Source organism: Protopterus annectens, chromosome 12.part0 (genome assembly GCF_019279795.1).
Source record: "Protopterus annectens isolate FY-2018-M chromosome 12.part0, PAN1.0, whole genome shotgun sequence".
NCBI classification, from domain to species: Eukaryota; Metazoa; Chordata; order Ceratodontiformes; family Protopteridae; genus Protopterus; species Protopterus annectens.
The window spans coordinates 348,400,593-348,422,167 of NC_056746.1; the positions used below are offsets into that span (position 1 = coordinate 348,400,593).

The window sequence follows — 21,575 nt, forward strand, 5'->3', positions numbered from 1 at the left end:
GTACTCCAGAAGAAACGCCATGTGATACAGTTTAAGAAGTGAGGTTGGATAATGGAGAGAATTCATGACTGTGTATGCAAACATATAAAGTTTTTGCAAAAGGTGTAAGATGTCAATCATTCCCACTGCTGCAGTAGCCTTTAGGCTATATGGATTGTGGCTTGTTTAAGACACAACTGTCCATGTTCCAAAAGCAGCGGCTTCTTCCCATACTTTCACTTTGCCTGCAAATTGGTCAGCCCTGAGGAGGCAAAGTCAGCAGTCATTGTGGAAAATGTTCAGTATTTTGTTACTACCTTTCTGAAGTAGCACCTCAGGAACTTCATAAGTGCAACAACCAGCCTTTAAGCTTCTTTCTTGTAGATGAGTCCCCTTTAGGAAAACTCTTCCACACAAAAAATATGTATTTGTAATGTGTTTAATATTTTTATACTTAGATGTGTGTGTGTGTGTGTGTGTGTGTGTATGTGTATATATATATATATATATATATATATATATATATATATATATAAAACATATATACACACACACAGATGGATGTATTTATATATATATATATATATATATATATATATATATATATGTGTGTGTACACAAAACATTTCTACTTTTAAAAGTATATATATCATGGTCTCTTTAAGAAACCCAGTATTTCTTAACTGCCTTCTGTTTACTGTCTGCGACTGATGTTTTTAGCTTTGGCTGGGGTGTGGGCTTATTTGATGTAAAAATGTACTGCCTATGCAAACTTTTTAATTTTTTATAAACATTTAAGTATGGGGCAATGTTTCATTTGAGCAGGGAAAACGACAGAACTTGTAGTGCTTGTGTTCACTCTGTGACAACCTATCTGCCATTTATTCTGTTAGACTAAATCTTACTTCTAAGGGGATTCTGACAGGAATTTAGTGTATTGTTTGTTTATTTAGTGGGCATGTAGTGCTTGTGTTCATACTGTGACAGCTTACCTGTCATTTATTTCTGTCAGGCTAATTTTACTTCTAAGGGTTTTCTGACAGGATTTTAGTGTACTGCTAGTGCATTACTATGTTTTGGGGACTTTCAGATTAGGGTAAGTGTAAATGTTCTGCTTCTGTTGACTTTTGACAAGTTTTTCTGACTGACCTGTTCCAACTGTTCTAGCCACATCTGACACATCCTGCTTGGTCAGTGCATCTTTATTTAACACTCTTCGCTGGTCCAACTTCCACAGTTCCTAGAAAGAAAAAAACAAGTTATGTGAGAGCCCTTGTCAATTGTGTGGGCTCAGTCTTTGCTTCAGTCAGTGGTTGTGAAACCTGCAGTGGCCATTGGTTATTCCTTAGACCACTCACTTACCTCTCTAGCATCCGCTGGTGTAGTCCTTGCTGGCATCACAAATTAGGGCCACCCATGTCCTCTTCAGTTATTCCATTGTCTGGACTGGGCTTGGGAAAGCCATCTTTTCTGGGACAGAAAGTTTCCCCAGGAGAAGCTTCTGAATGTGTCTGGGGGAAGAGGCCTGTTGTAGGGATGCATATCCCTCTCGTAGTCAGTCACAGAACACGTCCATTAAGAAAAAACAAAAGATTAAACATTGCTCACCTGAAGACTCCTTAAAGGCTTGTGTGGAGAGCCGAGACATTACAACTGAGCTTATTTTATTATTTTAATAAAACATTGGTGGATTCACTGGCTTGTTGTTTTTGTTTGCAGTTTTTTGGTCTGTGGTTTTCATAATTGCTCACCTGAAGACCTGGCATCTATAAGTGAAGATGATTTTCTCACCTTAGCTAAGCAGTTGTTAAAACAGTCAATTTGATGCATAGCATTCAGAACTGGTTAAGCAGGTCACTTAAAATTCCCCTGAGAAAGATAGGTCTGATGAATCTAACATAGACTAGGACAGGGCTTCATCTCCTACAAATTCTCAAGCCCAATACTGTGATGCCGAGGAAGTCTGGTCTTCTAAACCTCCTTGGGAAGTGATTTCTTTCTCTAATTGTTGCCAGGATGAATGAGGTATTTTTAGGGAAACTAACAATTGTTCCCAGTGTATTGAGGAGATTTTACAATATGTTGTTAGTGGTTTTGCCTCATTCTGCACTTTTAACTCTGCTAGTGCCAGCTTTGGAGGAGGCATATTATGCTGCCTATAACAATCCTGATTCTCAGTCTTTAGTCCCCATAGAATCTGATTGGATTTACTTAAACTACCAAACACTTAATTTTCTCTTTTTCTTTCCTTCCCCTCTGCATATAGAGGGGAATGTTTTGGGACAGATTTGATACTCAAATTTCTTATTCTTCCACATGGGCATATATAATTCTTAAATATCAGTCCATTATCTTGAAGTTCATGCCCATCTCTTATTGCTTTTGTCATGTATCTACTATCTAAACATACCTTAAAAGTATGTATGGTTGTTCAGGTACTATGTTTTGAGCCTCTGCTTTTGGTATCGTTTAATGATGTATGCCTGTATGCATATTCAAAACATTTGCGTCAAAAAGAAGTCTGAATTGTTTAATCCAGCTTTAAAGAAAAAGGTTTTATTTAAACCATCTGCTACTCGGGTCCACCAACAATTTGATGAAGGAGAAAAATTAGTTTAGGGAGTTTCTAAGATTTTTCAGCCCCCGCCCCCTTTCAAATCTCCCAGATCCTCTTTCATACTTAAGGAAACAAATAGAGATGAAAAATAGCAAATAGGAACCATTCCAGTAAGGGGACAATATTCAACTTCAGGATGGCTGTGCTAGCATGCCTCCTTCCTTCCTCTTCCACTCCTTCTGTAATCTTTGAAAACCTCCCCCAACAACGGACTCCATTCATTCCCCTTGAGCAGCAGATTGTAACAGACTCATCTGTGTGAAAGGTGGTTCAGGAGGGATACAGTCGTCACTGGATACAAAAACCTCTTTTCAGGAGAATTCCTCCCTTACCTCTAGACCAAACAGCATTTTGTTTCCTCAGGTTCTTCAGTTTTGCTCATCTTGTGAGTCATACAACCTGTGCTGTTCAAGGGACAAAGGCTTTTGTTCCAGAATTCCTCTGGTAACGGAGAAAGAGCCTTCTTGGAGCCTAGTTTTAAATTGTTCTTTCTTTCTTCACTGTCTCTGCAGTACCCTTTGGGTTATTTACTACTTCAAGCATTCTTTGCAAAGTTTCTAGCTCTAGCCACAGCTTATAACATGTTCATAGGTTCATAGGTTCATAGGTTCATACTAGGCTATCTGCCCGAGGGCATTTACAAGCCTAGCCCATAGTTTTGTGGCTTACGCCACCCCTTAGGTTTGGGGAACTATGCCCATTATTTTGCTGTGCCTCTGTCGAGCAGTGACACTGAGGTAATCCCTGGGGTATACTTGCGATCTCCCATCCATTGGTCAAGATTTCTCTTAAACAAAGCCAGCGAGGTGCTTTGCCTCACATATACCGGGATTTTGTTCCACAGCATAGGAGTCTTTGGGTAATGAATCTATCCCTCCAGCACGCTCTATTAATGGCCGTGTCAAGGTTTAGGTCTCCGCTCTTGTGGCTCTGATGGATCTAGATTTTTGAGGTGAAGCATGTACATCAAGTCAGGGTTTGATAATGCCTTGTATGTCAGGCACAGGTCACCCCTGAGCAAGCGGTGCGACTGAATAGAGTTGGAGTTCTTTCAGTCTGGCAGCATAGGTCAGATTTTTGAGACCCATAATCCTCTTGGTGAGGAACTTTTGTGGCCTCTCCAGCTGCTGCAAGTGTCGGGTCAGATACATTCCGAATGGGGCATTGTACTCAATCATTGGTCGGATGAGTGATGAATATAGGGAGACTATGACCTCTCTTGATCTAGATGTGAATCCCTTCATGATAAGGTGGGCAATGTAGAAGGTCTTCCTAACTATTTTTGCAACATGGGTGTCGAATGACAGACTGCTGTCAACCTGGGTCCCCAGGTCCCTAATAACCTCTTCTGTGCTCAGTGGATTTCCACCTATATGGTAGCTAGGTAACCTTGTTTTTCCCGAAGGGTATGACTATGCATTTTTTGGCATTTAACTTTAGGCCGTGGCTCTGGCACCAGTTATCCGTATCTGTGAGACCCTTCTGAAGGATATCTGTGTCAGATGTGTTTTCGCCCACGGCCCCCAGTTTGCCGGCATCTGCAAACTTTGTCAGCCATAACCCTCCCGTGTTTGCTTGTACTTGAAAAGTAGATGCCAAACAAGAGTGGGCCCAGGACTGAGCCCTGTGGGACACCACTTGAGACAGGCTTAGAGTCAGACATGGCACCGGCAACTCTGACCCTGTGGGTTCTGTCACTCAGCCAGTTTGCAACCCATCTTGTGATGTATGGGTTAACATTTAGGCTGATGAGTTTTTCAATGATACCCGAGTGGGGTATTGTGTCGAAGGCCTTCGCCAGATCGAGGTAGGCTGTATGGACTGCCTTTCCCTCATCAATGGCCTTGGTGACTGTTTCGAAAAAGTCAACCAAGTTTAAAAGGCATGGCACTCATTTTTTTCTTCCTTATTTGGATGACTTGCCTATCTTTGTAGAGTCTTCTGACATATGTAAAGAGACCTTAGCATGGGTTTCAACTATTTTGTCCAATCTTGGATTTTGTGTAAACATTCAGAAATTCTCCTTGACCTGTTTACACTAGATTGTCTTTTAGGATATCTTAAAGACACTCCACAGCAAAAGCTTTTGATGCAGGAGAAGGTTAAGTTTTATCTGGAAGCCTTCCTGAGCTTCTCACTTAGGTCTTGAATTTCAGCCTGAGAGTTTCATGAGATTCTGTGGGTATAGGGCATCTCTGTTTCTCATGATTCCTCTCGCTATGTTGTACATGAAAGATTCTAAAAAAACACATGGCCCCAGCGCTTGCATCCTTCAGATACCTGTCTTGAGCTTTGTGTTAATGGAACTGCACTGATGGACACACCAAATACAAACAATTAGATATCCTCCCTTTTCTTCTCAACCTCTCAATCTAATCTGTACCTACAGATGCCACAGAATTACATTGGGCAGCAGTTACTATGAGGATAAAGATGCAAGACCTGTCAGATTCTTCATACAGGTCAAAGCACTTTATTATGAAAAAGATGTGGGCTATACCCATGCCTTTTAATCTTTTCTTCAACATCTGTGGTAACTGGACCATTCATGGTGATTACAGACAGCACCACAGTGATGTCATACATCAGCAAGCTAGGGAATACAAAGTTGTATCCTCTGTACAGGCTAGCTTTGATCACTTGGATGTTAGCTTTTCAGCTTTCCTTAACCCTGTAAGCATATTTCATTCCATCAGAGGAAAACATAATGGCAGACAAACTGAGCAGGACCAGGACAAACCCTTACACAACACATGTAGTTTGAGTGAGGGGAACTTCCAGATATTGATCCAGTTCTGGGGAAAACCTCAAACCTGTTTGCCTCCGTTCAAATCAGACAACTGTATACATGCTTTTCTTATCCTCTTGCATGGCAGTGTTTCTTTATGTATTTCCACCCTTTCCATTGATATCCATGGTATTTCTGAAGATTCATAAGGACTCTCCAAAAAATGTTTGTGGTGACCCCCTTTTGGCTGAGGCAATATAGGTTCTCCTTTTTTATGGAGTTGGCCAAGGGCAATTACCGCAAGCTTCCTCACTATCTGGATCTTCTCACACAAGATAGGAAGAGTTAGATGCACCCCATTTTAAAACATCTTAAATTATCTACCACGATTCTTATACCTTTTAGGCACCTATTTTTAGAGGATGTGCAGCAAGTACTAAAGGAGGCAAAAAGTCCCGCTACTAGAAAATCTTCTCTTGACATGTAGAAAGAATTTTCTAGTTGGTACCTACCCAATAACAAGGGCTCTCTCTTAGGTTGTACCATTGGTGCTCAAGTGTTTGTGAGTTGCTAGCCTTTGACCTTCATATTATTTTGTCAAGTTGCATCTTGTGGCCGCTTTAGAATTTCTGCCATAGATCCTTCTCTTTTTTTCAATGTTATCTTAGTAAAACAGTTTCCGATAGGAGTGCTTCAGCTGAGATCACTTTGAAAACAGGTTGCTTCTTCCTGAGATCGTAACTTTCTTCTGGAAAAGTTAATCACACCTCCACCAGATTTAAGGCTCATTACATGGAAAAATGTTCTGTTTGCTCTTGCATCTGCAAGATGAGTATCTGAGTTGCAAGCTCTCCTGGGGGATTAACCCAGTCTAATCTGCTTTTGGAATAGGGTATCAGTAAGAACAAAGCTTTCATTCGTGCCCAAGGTTGTTTCAGAGTTCTTTCAATCAGGACATCAAGCTCCCAGTATTCTATCCTAACCCTCAGTATTGCGGAGAAAGGATTGCCCATACTCTCGACATGTATAGGCAGCTGAGGTACTATCCTGACAAAACCAAGTCCTTCAGAAAAGCCAAAATGGCTATTTAGTTCTTATGTCGGGATTAGGAAAGGACAATCCATGTCAAACAGTTTTTTTTTGGTTGTCCTTGGCTAATGCCTTTTTGTATACAAACCATGATATACTACTACCAGGCAGTGTTAAAGCACAAACTCTGATAGCTGTGTCTTCTTTGATGGTATATTGGAAAGGGTGGAGTCTAGAAGCTTTCTACAGACAGCTACAGGGTCCTGTGATTATACCTGTACAAGGAATTACATACTGGATTATTTTGCCTAGATACAGGACTGGCTTTGCTAGGACTATTCTCCAGGGGCTTCTGGATCCATATTCTTCCTCCTCCTCCCAGATCGAATAGGCTTTGGTAATAATCCCATATATCATAAGGGCAATTGCAACATATCATGAGTTCAAAGGTAATTACTAGGCTAGCTGTCCTTGCAGGCCATTTTAAGCCTAACCAATTTCCCGGAAGGAGCAAATCAAACCCTGTACCTTGTGCTTGTGAGATAAATACCCTAAACATTATGCTAACCCCAACCCAGTGGGAATGATGAACATAGTACAATTGTGTAAGTTGCACTTATCCATATGAACAGATGTTAAAATTCCTCAGTGCCATAGTAGCCACACCCACCTGCCATCTCTGAGTGCCGTATATGGTTATTTTTTGTGTGTTTAGTTGTGGATGAGTACTCTACTTCTTAAATTTAAGGCTTCTGTAAATTAGGGTTGCTTGTGTGTGAGCTGCTCACTACTAAGAGGAGGTTGACAGTGCTCTGTACAGATGCAAGTGTATGGACATTTAAGGTTATATACAAAATTAGTGCTAGGACTGTAACCTGTAATTTAGTGAACCATTGCAAGGAGTTAAGCTCAGAGTAGCAGGCTTGTGTATCAGATAGTCCTAATACCATATCATACCACTTTCTAATACTGTGTCATTGCACTGTTCAGCACTCTAGTCCCTAACCTTAGTGACCACCCTAGGAGACCTCTGTAAAACCTAGTCCATAAACCCTAATAGCCCACTTAGTACAGGAATGAACAACATGGATATGCAATATCCAAATTTATCCTTAGCCAGTGTGCTAGATATGGGCATCCTGAGACCAAGTAGCAATCGTCTCCTGTAAACAGACAACCTTTTAATCCTTAAGGAAACCAGTTCAGTATGCAAGAGATGTACATATACATCTTCTTTGGAGGCAGAAATCTCACTTACAAAAAAGGTTGCCAAGAACACACACACACTACATCCTCCATACATATTGACCATCTTATGCTGAGGCACTAAAGAGCAATCTCCCAAACCTCAAAGACCTCCTAATCCTACAGACGGCAACATCTGTCCACAGTGATCTCTAAAGCACACACCAAAACAACACCAAACACCACACATAAGCCTTCACCCAACAGATCCCCAAAACAAACCCCATAATGCAAGCAAACAGTTTACTTAGAACTGCTATCACAAGCATTCCTAAGAGTCCATTGTACAGCACACAGATGCCCCACTTAACAGACTGGGCAAGGACAATATTGCAGTCATTTGCTTATCTGGAGCCAGATCTGTCAAGTTACACACACATTCAAGTTTTTGTACCACAAGTACCAGTTTGATTCTGTTATAGTCCATGTGGGTGTAAATGACCTGAGATATACCCCTTTGGACTATATGAATAGAGACATTAAAAATCTCTTTCAATATGTAGCAGAGCAGTGGTGTAGCAGTTCTCGGTTGGGGTGCCTTCTGTGCAGTCTGCATGTCCTCCCTGCATTCACATGGGTTTCCTCAGGGTACTCCGGTTTCCTCACACATTCCAAAGACATGCGTCTGGAGCATTTCTCCCCAGGTTTCCGCTGAAAATAGGCTCTTTCCTAGTCAGACTTTCCCAGACAACAAAGGTTAAATAAAATAATAAAGTGCATCTCAGATCGGTATGTGCCTTGCATTGGACAGTATTCTGCCTTCATTAAGGATGATGCCACATTATGAACAAAATATGATTGAATTTAACAAATGGCTTTGTTTCGGGTGTCAGTACAGGGAAATTTGATATCTATCAGCCTGGGAGGACATAGTCAACAGACAACTTTGCTCAGCCAAAGATGGCCTGCACCTGTCTCCCCTGGGCTTTCAGATTTGGGCTAAAACTTTATCCACTCTCTTGGAGCATTTTTATGCAGTGCCAAACTGACAAACCTACAGACATAGCAAATGAAACCCAAAGGAACCTAAAGGTGTTATTGCTCGATGCTAGGAACTTTAGGAAGAAACTCAAAACCCTACAAGCTGTCCTCACTCAGAATACAGACATCTTTGCCATTAATGAGACATGTCTTAGAGCTGCAGAAAGTACTCTGACAGTGCAAGGCTACATTACCTTCCACTCATTAGACCATCAACAGCACAGACAAGGACTAAAGTTGGAGGTGTATCGATCTACATTAACAACAAGTATATCTCAAGGTGGGTTAAGCAAGATGATACCCTGGAGTTCATCCATGTGTAGGTCAGCCTAAGTAGAGTCCCTTACCATATCTTAACAAGCTATAGTTCACTATCTCCGTCGCAAGAATCCCTCATCTGTTATCTAGACTTACTGGAGGCTGTCTCTATCCAAACTCTCTGCCCATGGGAGACTTTAATCATCCCTCTATACACTGGGAAACATACACTGCCTCCAACTTACATGTACAACATTTCCGGGACTTTATTAGTAAAAATGCTGTGATCAATTAATACACTCTCCAACCAGAGGTTCAAACATACTGGATGTAGTCCTCACCAATATGGGAAAGCACTGCTCTTCAAATGTAACCTTGACCATTGAATAGGAAATCGTAAATACGCTTCCAGGTTGAGCAGAATCCATCCCTATCCCTATTCATATGTAACCTTTATAAGCTGTACTTGGCTGCAGAAATGGGCTTCCATTATTCTTATACATTCATTCCTTAAGAAATGACATTTTATATAGCCCACCTAATCATGAAGGGATTCACATCTAGATCAGGGGAGGTCATCGTGCCTCTTTACTCATCCCTCATCAGGCCCATAATTGAGTACAATGCCCCTTTTGGGATGTACCTTACCAGACACCTGCAGCAACTGGAAAGACCCCAAAAGTACCTCACCAAGAGGATCAAAGGGCTCAAACAGATGCCATATGCTGCCCGGTTAAAGAAACTCCAGCTCTACTCAGTGGCATACCGCCTGTTCAGAGGCGATCTGTGCCTGACGTATAAAGCCATGTCCAACCCGGAATTAATGGACATGCTGCACTTCAGAAAATCCAAATCCCATCGAGCTACGCGCTCGAGAGACTTGAACCTCAGCACTGAAATAAATAGGACATGCTGGAGGGACAGATTCATAACCCAGAGGCTCCCTTCACTCTGGAATAAAATCCCAGTCCAGGTTAGGCAGAGTCCCTCATTGACTCTCTTCAAGAAGAATCTTGATGAGTGGATGGGAGATTGTAGGTTTACCCCGGGTATCACTTCTGTGTCACTGTTAGACAGAGGCACAGTATACTAACCTCGAAAAAGGGCATAGCAAAATAAATTTAAAATGGGTGGCGAAAGCCAAACACATTCTGGCTAGGCTTATAAATGCCCTAGGGAAGATAGCCTAGTATGAACCTATGACATTGGCTAGAAATGTACATATTCTCCAATGGATAGAGGTGGACCATCTTTGTCAGCCAATAGGACTGAAACTGCAGGCATTCAGTCAGCTCAGCATCTAAAATTTTCCAAGGGCTACTAACTCCTCCCCAGTACTCACAGTGCCTTGTCAACTAGTTTCCTCTCCAGATCTCCATTGTCATTTTAACACTCATTAGAGAGGCTAAACTCTTTTGTATTATAGACCATACAGTCTACTTTTCTGCTGAGACATTTTGCCTTTTTAAGAATTTTTACTTTTGCATTTTGTCATTCCTTAGAACTCTCATTGCAACACTTGACTTTTCATTGCTCTGCATTTTCCTTTTCTGCTGTTTTCACTTGCCATTAGTTCCTCTTTGTTCTGCCATTAATATATGTATATCTGTGTGTCATATATATATATATATATATATATATATATATATATATATATAGAGAGAGAGAGAGAGAGAGAGATACATGCACACACACGTGTATATATGGATTCACTTCAGAATGTCGAAAGCCCAAAATCTGGAATTTCAAAACATTGAGACCAAATTCTCGAAAATTCAAAACATTGAATTTTGTAACATTGAAAAAACACAGGACACCAACACTTACTATATTCCAGCACAACATCATACAGAACCATATTACAGTTCTCCAGATATAAGCAGGGGGGAAAGCCTCCTTCACCCCCTATACCCCTGCTACTTAAATAAATAAACTCCGAGATCGCACTCCACAGAACAAATGGCAAACATACCATTATGTGCTTCATGACTGCTTATTGTAACCTTAGTCATGTTCCCTTCTAACTTGCTATACTACAACATAACTCATCTTAGTGTACTGTAGTGCGATCTCAGAGTTGTATCAAAGAATGAATGTATCTCAATTATTCCAGCTCTCAAACTGAGATCAATTCAAGTTTGAAACTCATTAAGTAGTTCTATGAACAGTAGAGGGCACTGTTGTCTATGCTTCTGTTTTTTATGTACCTACTACAATTACTGTGCACATAAATACATTTTATCAGTTTTTAACCAAACAGCTTCATTATATTGTGGGTTCTAGAAACCTAATTAACTACAATGTTTTTTAATCAATACCTCTGCTTTTAAATATTGTAATCATTTTAAAGGAAAAGTTTTTTACATATTTATTAGATGATTTTAAATCACTCACAATTTTATTATAATGAGCTCCTCAGACTGTCACTATTTTCATTGGTTTTAACTTAGATGCTTGAATGTTATTGGTTTTTTTAAATGCAGTTGCTTATATAATGCTTAATCAGTTAATTCACTTTGTCTGATGAAGTCTAAGCTACAGGCTGACGAAAACGCATGTACTGGATGTGTAATAGCGTTTACGAATTCTGTGATCTAGTTTTGGACGTTTTATTCTTTGAATAAAGTGCGGATTGTGTGCGCTGTCTCTGGATTCCTTTTGCGATCTCAGAGTTGATATATTTAAGTAGCAGGGTGTGTGGGAGGCACAGCCCCCCACATGTGGGGTTTAGGGGGGGTTTGCCCCTGCTTATATTTGGAGAAGTGTAATATGGTTTGTCTTTTATTTGTTTCTGTACATAGTTGTGCTGGAATATAGTAAGTGTTGGTGTCCTGTGTTTTTTCAATGTTATAAAATTCAATGTTTTGAATTTTCGAGAATTTGGTCTCAATGTTTTGAAATTCAAGATTTTGGGCTTTCGACATTCTGAAGTGAATCCATATAGATGTGTATATAGATATGTATACGTAACACACACACACACACACACACACACACACACACACACACACACACACACACACTATTTCTGCTCATTTACTGAATCCTTTTGATACCTTTACTGTTAGTTTATTGTACAAGTTGGCTGGTTACTGTCTTTGATTTGGCAAAATGGAAAGTAAAGCTTTAGGAAGTGCTTAAATTGTGATCATGAAATTCTTCCTCAGGACAAACATACCTGTGGTGAGCAGGGCTTCAGAACTTAAATCCACTGCTACCAAGTAATCTAGCAGATGAGTGAGGTTTGAATCCCACTGTGGCACCAAGTATGTCAGAAGAACATGGGTACAAGTTTTAAATCCCACCCTGCTGTTGCCAAATAATATGATGGATGGGGTTTGGATCTTCCTGATGCTCACCTATTTGTCAGGCCAGGAAGTTGTAAGGAGGCACGTATTTCGTGCTTCTTAGAGAAATGCACCTTTCCAGAGCATCTAAGGCATTGAGAATTCCTGTCCTGTGGGGAACTCTGGGCCACACAAACCCACTGTTCAAACTGCTTTGTATCCTCCTTATCCACAGACAGCACAAGTGACAGTGAAACCACCACTAATCAACCAACCTCTTACAACAGCAGGCACTCCGACACAACCAAAAACACTACAAAACTGCAATAAATGAAAAGCTTTCACGCAGTAAAATTTTGTAGTGTAACAAAGAAGACTGAAGAAACATCAGCAAAACAATAAAAAGGGTACCAAATAATGAAGAAGGAGGGGAAGCAAACTAACAACAAATGCAGGAAACAGGCAGTTTAACAGAAAACCAAGAAAGGAGAAAAAGGAATAAAATGACATAAAAGGAAACCAGAAACATTAAGGAAAGAGGAAAAAAATCAGAAAAAAAACATACTGTGGTCTGAGGCTGTTTTCACCTCTGTGCTCAACTCGAGAAGACTGAAGAGATCTGTAGTCAGGTCTTAGGCAGCTCAGTCTTGAGGGAAAAGTAGAGTGTCTCGCTAGCCTGGGAAAGTGTTTTTCAACCAGGCTAAGTCCTGCTAGCCATAGACCTATATAAAAGGGACTAACTTCACTAACTCCAGTTTGTCATTAAAAGTATATATTTTATTTTTCATTGAAACTGGGGATCAGTAACAAGTTATTGAATACTGTCATCTGACATCCAGTGTATAGGTATATGTAGATGATTTCATGTTGTTAGCAGATTCATTGCAGGACATCACATGAGGGAGGCACGATTCAGGGATTGTGCCTGTCGTAAAGAAGAGTGTTACTTTTTTTGCATACTCGTAACTCCCTACCCCTCTTAGTTGCCAGATGTAATGCAGTGCCTTCTGTGCTAGGTATGATGTAGGCGCTTGCTTCCAAACGTTTGCAATCCCTAGATGGGTTGTGATGCTGTCAGTAGCAGACTTGTACACTTACCATATTGCTGTTTGAGAGCACAGAGCACATACGAAGTCCAATCTGCAGGTTTTGTTTGTACACTGGTAGTTAGACCAACCTGTGTGCCCCAGAATAGACAAACTTGTCTCAGCCTCACACTTGCATCCTTCCATGGCTGTCTTCTCTAAATCTTCAGTAACATGGGTCTCCGTTCTTCTGTACCACTGAAGCTAAGGTCTGACGTATTTTTGAATGTTGTTTGCAAATCTAGTTAAAAGGCTTAAGAAACTTTTCTCTGTTTGTATAAATATGCCCAAAATAAAATGATTAGAAGTGACTTGAAGGGCATTGTTGGAACACTGACAGCTGAATGAACAGTTTTGCTTTTGATAATGTGGGTCTTTTGTGTAACATTAGTAAGATGCAACTGTCTTGGTAATATTTTTCCTACATTGTTGCATAAGTATGACATTTCTGTATTCAAACACAAAATCAGGACTGCATTTTGGAGCTTACCACTATAAAGATGAACATTTTCTCTAATTTACTTTGTTGTTTTTAAATTTTCCTGTTGTCCTAGTTTGAGATGTTAATATTTATACTGAAACATGATATAGAAAAATATCCTTCTATTCTCATGTTGCAGTATTCACAACCTTAGGGAGTTGCTGCCTGCAGCACCAGACATCTGGCCAGTATACCAAAGTCTTAGCAACAAGGGTACGTGTGATATTGCATGTAGGGGCCATAAACTGACATTGGCTATATCTGTGACATCTGCACATACCCTACTCTAAACTTTTCTGCTGCAGTGAGATTCAGATGTCAGATCACCAGTTGAGAAATCTGGCGTTTGCTCGACATTGGCCACCCATTTTTCGATTGTTTTCCGGCTGTCCACACTGAGAATGTACCCTTGGCAAGGCAGTGTCTAAACACACTGTTGCCTGCTGGATTTCTAAAGCTGTAGTGTTTTGCTGTTCCTTTCATGGGAAATAGTTGAATTCACTTGTCAAGGCCCATTCTACCAGAGCAGCTTCCTCTTCAGCAGACTTCTTCAAGGGCGTTGATTACACTTCTATTCTAGAGGCTGCAGCTTGGCCTTCCCTACATATCTTTATCAAACATTACAAATTGGATCTGATCTCCATTGCTAAAGCAGGGTTTGCTGCATCTGTCCTGCAGGGTCTCATAGACTCTGCTCCCCAACCTACCTCCCATGCTACTTCCTAGAGAGCTGTGGTACTCTCCCTAAGGGTATGAATACCGCAACATGAGAATAGAAGGACATAGAATAGTTGTGTAAGAACTTACCATGACCATAGATGTCCTCCCCTTCCGTGTTGCAGTATTCAATCCCACCCACCTACCCCCTCTTTTGGACATATTAATAGCACTGTTTTTGTGTGCCTGGGAGTTTTAGGCTTGGTTCTCTCCTGCTGCTGCTGGGGTCTCTCTCTCTCTCTCTGTGGCAGCCAATTTTGAGTTGGGTACGTACAGACGTCACAGATATAGCCTACATCAATTTATGGCCCCTGCATGCAATGTTGCATGTACTCCTGTTTCTAAGACTTTGGTATACTGGCCGAATGTCTGGTGCTGGAGACAGCAATTTCCTAAGGTTATGAATACTGCAACATGGAAGAGAAGGACATCTATGGTTATGGTAAGTTCTTATACAACTGTTCTTTATTTTACCAGAAAATTTTCAAAACTGTTAGTTTTCCCATTAAATTATTCAGATATCAATGGTTGTCATAGAGTATCATAGAATCAAGCAGTAGACAGCTGGATTATTGCTATTTTCACTGAGTGGAGCCCTACGTTCACTACCATTGGTTTTAAGAATAAGTACCCTATAGCATACTGATTCCTCTTTCTAACTTGCACCTTAATTACATTCACACAACAGAAGGTGCAGTGTGTGTAAGAGCTATAAAAAGCCAATAGAAATGTAAGTCTTAAGGCCCTTTAAAGTACCTTAATGACTGACTACAAAATGAAATTAGAGGCTGTTTCATCTTCCTTCTTAGCTCCCAGGAGACAAGGTGTGACAGACAGAGAAAAGATAACACTATAAGCATAAGAGTGGGGGAAAGGGCTCCTTAACAATCTTTGCCTCCTCTAATGTATAGAAAGCAGTTGGGCCAGAAGCTAGTTTGCCACACTATCCTTGCTCTAGTTACAAAGAAAGATACAGAGTTCAGATTCCGTGTTAGTGAATGTTTCTGATGACCAGGCATGACTGATCACAGCAAGCGGCTTCCCCCTTTTGGCTTCAGAATGGACAGCCATCTGTTCATAACTTATCTTTCCCCCTTCTACAAAAATTCAAAGGACTCCAGTGTCAGAATATCCTTTTGGTCAGCTATGAGAAGTTGGTAGCCATAGTCAAACTCATGGTATCATTCCATGCTTGTCAAATACTGTCAGTCCCTTCTCCAGTTCCTTTGCCAGGCCTAGCAGTTACTCAGTTTGCCCATTCACAGGGTACGGTGGTGCAGAATTTTATTTCCTTCATCCAGTTGGTGGTGATTATGTAACTGATTTTTCTGACATGAGGTCCCTCCCTTGAAGTCAGACAAGTGACTGTGGATCCTCTGTCAGTGTTTCACTCACTCCTGGTCTTGCATAGGTCCCCCACCTGGTAGTGGGATGGGCAACATCAGATAGAGTTGAGGAGGATCCAGCACCCTTTGTTCATCTAGTCAACTGATGTCAGTACAGACACTGAACCCCCAGCATCTGCCTTCTCTGTTATGACATAAGAACAGATGATATTAACTTTGTCACCATTAGAGTTACATGTGCACCCAGATTACCTATCAGTGTTTGACTTTGTGTACAACCATAAATTCAGTCACTTGTCTGCTGATTAATGGTTCAGCCTTTTTACAGACCTCTGTGTAATTAACAGCAGTTTAGCTGTTGATGTCCTAGTCATCTGTGATGCTTACTCCTCCTTTTCAAACATAGATTGCTTCTCAGGTCACTTTTTTGTATGTGTCACTCTCATCTGCCCTTTGGATGACTTCTTCCCCAGAGTCTTTATTCTTCAATAGATCTTTGTCCTTGTCAAATAACCCAGAGAACACATGGCCTGAAAAATGTGTGCCTGAACTCGTTATGTTGAGCTTCAGCCTCATAATGATGAGATATATTAGAATCTTTGTGAATGATAAGGGAGTGGCCTCTCTTCCTTCACCTACAGATGATTTTTCATTTACTAAGATACTCATAATGATACTGGAGGGGAATGAACGACAAAAAATAGTTGTCTCTTCTCCTGAAATGATTGCAACAGCTGTGCAAGCTCCCCAGGCAGAACTCATATTTGTTTTTCTCTGATGTTGGTACTTTTAAATATTATGACTATTATCAGAAAAGCTAACAGGATCTTTTGTATACCCATTAACTAATCAGTGTAGGCTATTGCTCCAAATCCTGATGAGACCACATCAGCTGCTGCTATTCAGAATCTGTTTATCGTGTGAACAGGCTAAGATAATGCATTTGTAGTTCTTTTACTTTGACTTTGAAGATCTTTGAGTTACATAAATCAAATTCAGTAGTTTAGCTTGATCTCTTAACTGAGGCTGCACGAATGACTGCTAAACTGCCTGACAAAATGAGAAGAAGCATGTGAAAGCTAAGGTGGCTGCTTTCAGAGCTGTAGTTCCCTTATGGTCCATTTAGTGTGTGACGTGAAGATGGGGGGGTGTGGGCTGCTGTACTCGCGTAGTTGACTCTGACATTGCCATGCATTGATGCCCTTGGATCTATTTAAATTCTTTTGCAGAGCATGTCAAAACTGTAAAATGTGTATGTGACTTTAATATATGATGCCTTTAGCCTTATTCAGAGTCACAAGTTAGCTTGTGATCTGGTATCTTGTATACTGCAGCACAGGATTAAAGTATATATAATGAAGTCAGCCGCACTGCATAGTGTAGTTCCACTCTTATTTTGTATATTTGACTACCAAATGTTGCATGGTGCCAGGAGTACTTGCCCCTTCTTGTGGGGGTAAGAAAAATGCCATATATCTACAATTTGTTCTTCACAAAGGCAAGAGGTACAGTAGAAGTATTAATACTGATGATAAATTAAAGAATTGAGCCAGACTATTCAAGTTTGATGCATTATGTTTTTGGTACAGGATAGAATCATGTAGATTCAGAAATGAGAGGTGAAATGCTGTGGGAAGTAGATTTCATTTTGAATAAAGTGACTGATATTTGCAGAATGAAATGACTGATATTTGCAGAATGAGTATGTCGTGGTGGTACAGCGGTAGCGTTGTTACCTCACAGCAAGAGGTTCTCCGGTTCGATTCTCGGCTGGGCTTGGGAGTGCCTTCTGTGTAGAGTCTGCATGTCCTCCCCACGGTTGGGTAGCGTTCGAAAGACATGCATGCGTAAATGGGTGTGCCTTCGTTGAAGGTTGAGCGTCGAGCTGGCACCTCTGTGTTTTGTAAAAATTTACTCCCAGTCATTAGCGGACCGAAGTTCGCTGTGGCGACCCCTTACCGGGAAAAGCCAAAACGACAAACAACAACAACAACAACATATTTGCAGAATGAGTGAAAGTGCTTTAGTACAATTGAAAGAGCTCACTGAAGAATTAGAACTGTGCAAGTTGCATGTAAGACAGGAACGATGAAAATCAACAAAACTAGAGTGAACTGCAACATTTCATGGGAGTCATGATAAGTATTAAAAATGTGTCATTCAGAAGTTCTGCATAATATTTGAGTATAAACAACATAAAAATAAATGTGCTGCAATTAATCAAGTGTTTAGAAGCTGTGGTAGGAAAAGCAATTTTGCTGCAGTTTGTAAACATGAAAAGAATGTAGCAGAAATGAGCCCATGTTCTAGAACTACATTGTGAATATGAATTTTGTGGGTACTTTAATTGCTGAAAATGTGCACAGTGTTAATTTACAGGAAAGTAACACAAATAATTTGCATCAAGATATTTGGTCACATGTCTAGGAGGAGAAGCTCATAGTTAAGCAAGATGTTGAATTTAATTGAATTGTTCTTCAGATATTCAGTTATTTACTGGATTAAGCTATCTGGTAGGAGTTCACTATACTCCTATAGATTTTGTAGTGTTCCGAGTGGTGTATGCTCTAAAGAAAATTCCAGTACTCCCAAGAAATAGAATTGAAAAGAATTTGAACATAATTGAGTGTGGGGGCATGCTTAAGAAGAGTTTTAAGCCTGAGTGACTGCCATAATTGCTGTTTTGTGACAAGATAAAATTTATATATGAACTGAGCCACAAGCTGTTAATAAAAGTATAGAGGCAACATTGTCCTTTTCATGTAATTGAAGAAGTGGTTTCAGCCATGTCAGATGTGAAACTTTTTCTTTATTTGATGCTAACTAGTGAATTTCGTAAGTTAAGTTTGATGCAGAAAGCTCCAAGTTACACACTGATAAATCACATGTAGGAGGATACAGATTTTTCAGATTTATGGTTGATATCTACTCTACATCAAAAGTGTTTCAGAAAGCTGTTGTGCAGATGGTTGAGGGGTGTGAAGAGAATGTTAATGTTTTTAATTATATACTTGGCATGGTACGTGATCATAGAAGAGCATATGAGAATGAATTATTGAATAGAATGAGACAGTACAGCCTCAAGCTGATCAAGAGTAAGTGGAAAATCCAGGTTATGCAGTCAGGTTCATGTATCATGTTTTAACTTCAGTGAGCATAAAACCAGATGATGACTATGTGAGAAAATTAATACAAATGTCTCTAAAGTAGGATGACCCAGGATTTATGTGGTTTCAGGTTACAATACAGCATCTTTCAAAATATTTTCGGAATGCCTGAAATGAGTGTAGTATTAGGGAAATTTTTTGAGCAGGATGTGGAATAATATTTAAGTTCAGAGCAAGAATGTCCACACTGAAATATTTTGCAGTAAATAAGCCAGTATTATTTTACTTAGATGTATCCAGAATGGAAATGGTACAGTAATTTAGCAAGAGACGATCTCAGTTGTCAGTGGATCAGGAGCTTAGACTAACTGCCCAAAAAGACTTGCTATGACAGAAATGGTTATTAGCTATACCTCCGTAGATAAGGCAGCCCCTGCAAGTATGGCAGCTGCATGGCTCCAAAAATGCCTTGTAGCAGTAAGAAAATGAGAGCCAGCAGACTGTAGCATAAATCATTTATTAGCTCAAATGCATAAAGAAGAGACAAAACAGACCGGTTTCAGCTGTAAAAATACAAAGCCTTCTTCAGTGTAGTAAAGATATATTCACTTGTTCTCCTTTTTATAGGTTACCACTAGACAAGGCTCCAACTTAGTGAATTAATTACTCAGTTAACCAATTTAAGGTATTCATTATCCCCTGGTGAGTGCCGCCAGTTTGATGATCCATTTCTTCTCTTTGTTGTTTAATATCTGATGCCAACCCAATGTATTTGTTCTCTGTCCAATAATTCTGTCTATCACAGTAAAAGTGAAGGATGCATTCTTATGTACCTCAGTATGTTTGTATAAAGCATTTGTGAGCTTCTTGTGTCTGATGTCACTTAAATGTTCAGAGATTCTGAATTTTAAAGGCGTAGACATTTGTCCCACATAAAATGCAGAGTAACTGCCGGTAGCCAAATATATCACCCAGTCAGTCTGACAGTTTGCAAAAAAGAAAATATCAAATACTTAATATTTTTGCTGCTGAACTGGCATGTCTTCATCACCCTTCTGCAGTGAGTGCAGTGGCCACAGGGAAAACATCCCTTGAGTTGGTCCCTCACGAGAGGTTTGTATAGAGTCACCTTTACTTCTCCAACCATATTTATAATGATTTAAGAATGAGCCCAAATTCTTGCCTCTCCTGAAGAGAAATGATATCTGTCATCCAGAAACTCGCATATTTTGGTATCTGCCAAAAGTATGTTCCAATATCTACGGACACTATTGAGTAGGACATCAATGTTGCTTCCTTCGTAGTGACCAGTCGGATGGTTGAATCTTTATTCATAGTATTATCTCTATATGTTAAGAGATCCTGCCTGTCACGATTAGCCACCCAGTGTCTGGCCTGAAAGATGTTCCCCATTTTGTAGCCTTTATTCCTGAATCTAGTGGTAAGGTCTTCTTGATATACCTGATAAGTAGCATCACTTGAACATATACGTTTCCTATGCAAACATTGTGATTTTGTGATGTTTCTGCATATATGTGGAGGGTGAAAGCTGGTAGAATGGAGAAGGGAGTTATATTCGGGGTATTTGTGATACATGTCTGATGTTAGAATATGATCATTGATCATTGTTCCTAATAACTAAGATATCCAAAAAAGTGATCCTGTTGATGTCATAGGTAACAGTAAAGTGTGTACCCCATTTGTTGTCATTTAAGTATCTGACAAACTCTGTAAGGTAATCCGGGTCCGATCTCCATACTAACCAGCGGTCATCCAAGTATCTTCTCCAAATATTAATCTCATAATCTCATCTAGATAAATATTATGTGAGTTGTCATAGATGAGCTGTTCCTCAATGTGGGCCATGAATAAGTAAGCATATATGGGAGCAAATGAGGCTCCAAAATAGAATTCCACTGCACGGAAGAGATTGCACGGCTAAAAACTATGTAAATGAATAGCAAGAAGTAGCCAGCAACTGTACGCTGTGTAATCAATTATTTATTAATACATAAAACACAAGAGATAACAGACCGGTTTCGGCTAAGGGATTAACCTAGCCTTCATCAGTGTAACAAATACAGAGCATGTTGTGGTCATATATATATATGATATCCTTAATTAATGCTAAAATGTTATTGGTGAGCTCATAAATATTCATTTAAACCTGGGCTAAACAGCCCTCCTAATTTAATAGTCCACTTCTTTTCCATAACATTCAATTTTGTGTGCCATCCAGTTTTGTGATTCCTATCACCTATTATCCTCCCTATAATAGTAAAGTGAAAAGACGTTGTGGTGTGTTGTAGAGCATGTTTAGATAAAGCATTACTCATTCTTTTATGTCTGACATCACAAAGATGTTCAGAAATACGTAACCTGAGGGGTCTAAATGTTTGTCCAATATAAAATGCGTGGCAGCTGCAGGTAACCAGGTGTATAACCCAGTCTGTACTGCAATTTGCAAAGAACTTGATGTCAAGTACCATGCTACAATTGTTGCTAGAAAAAATTCTAGTTTTCAAGACTCTGATACAATTACTGCAATGGCCGCAAGGCATGCAACCAATTAGCTTCTCCCTGGAGATGGTAGTCTGAATGGTATCATGATAAGTAGATGGATGTCAATGTTTAAAATGACTGAAATGAGACCCCCAAGTTTTATCCTTTCCTAAAAGAAAACTGGCATGTTTCACCTAAATGTTGTGACAAAAA

General features: G+C 39.9%; 1 protein-coding gene across 4 annotated transcripts in view; it reads left to right on the forward strand.

Moving 5' to 3' along the window:
* Positions 1 to 21,575, forward strand: part of LOC122816558 (katanin interacting protein) — a 3,576,055-nt gene that overhangs the window by 2,398,441 nt on the left and 1,156,039 nt on the right. The window lies entirely within an intron of this gene.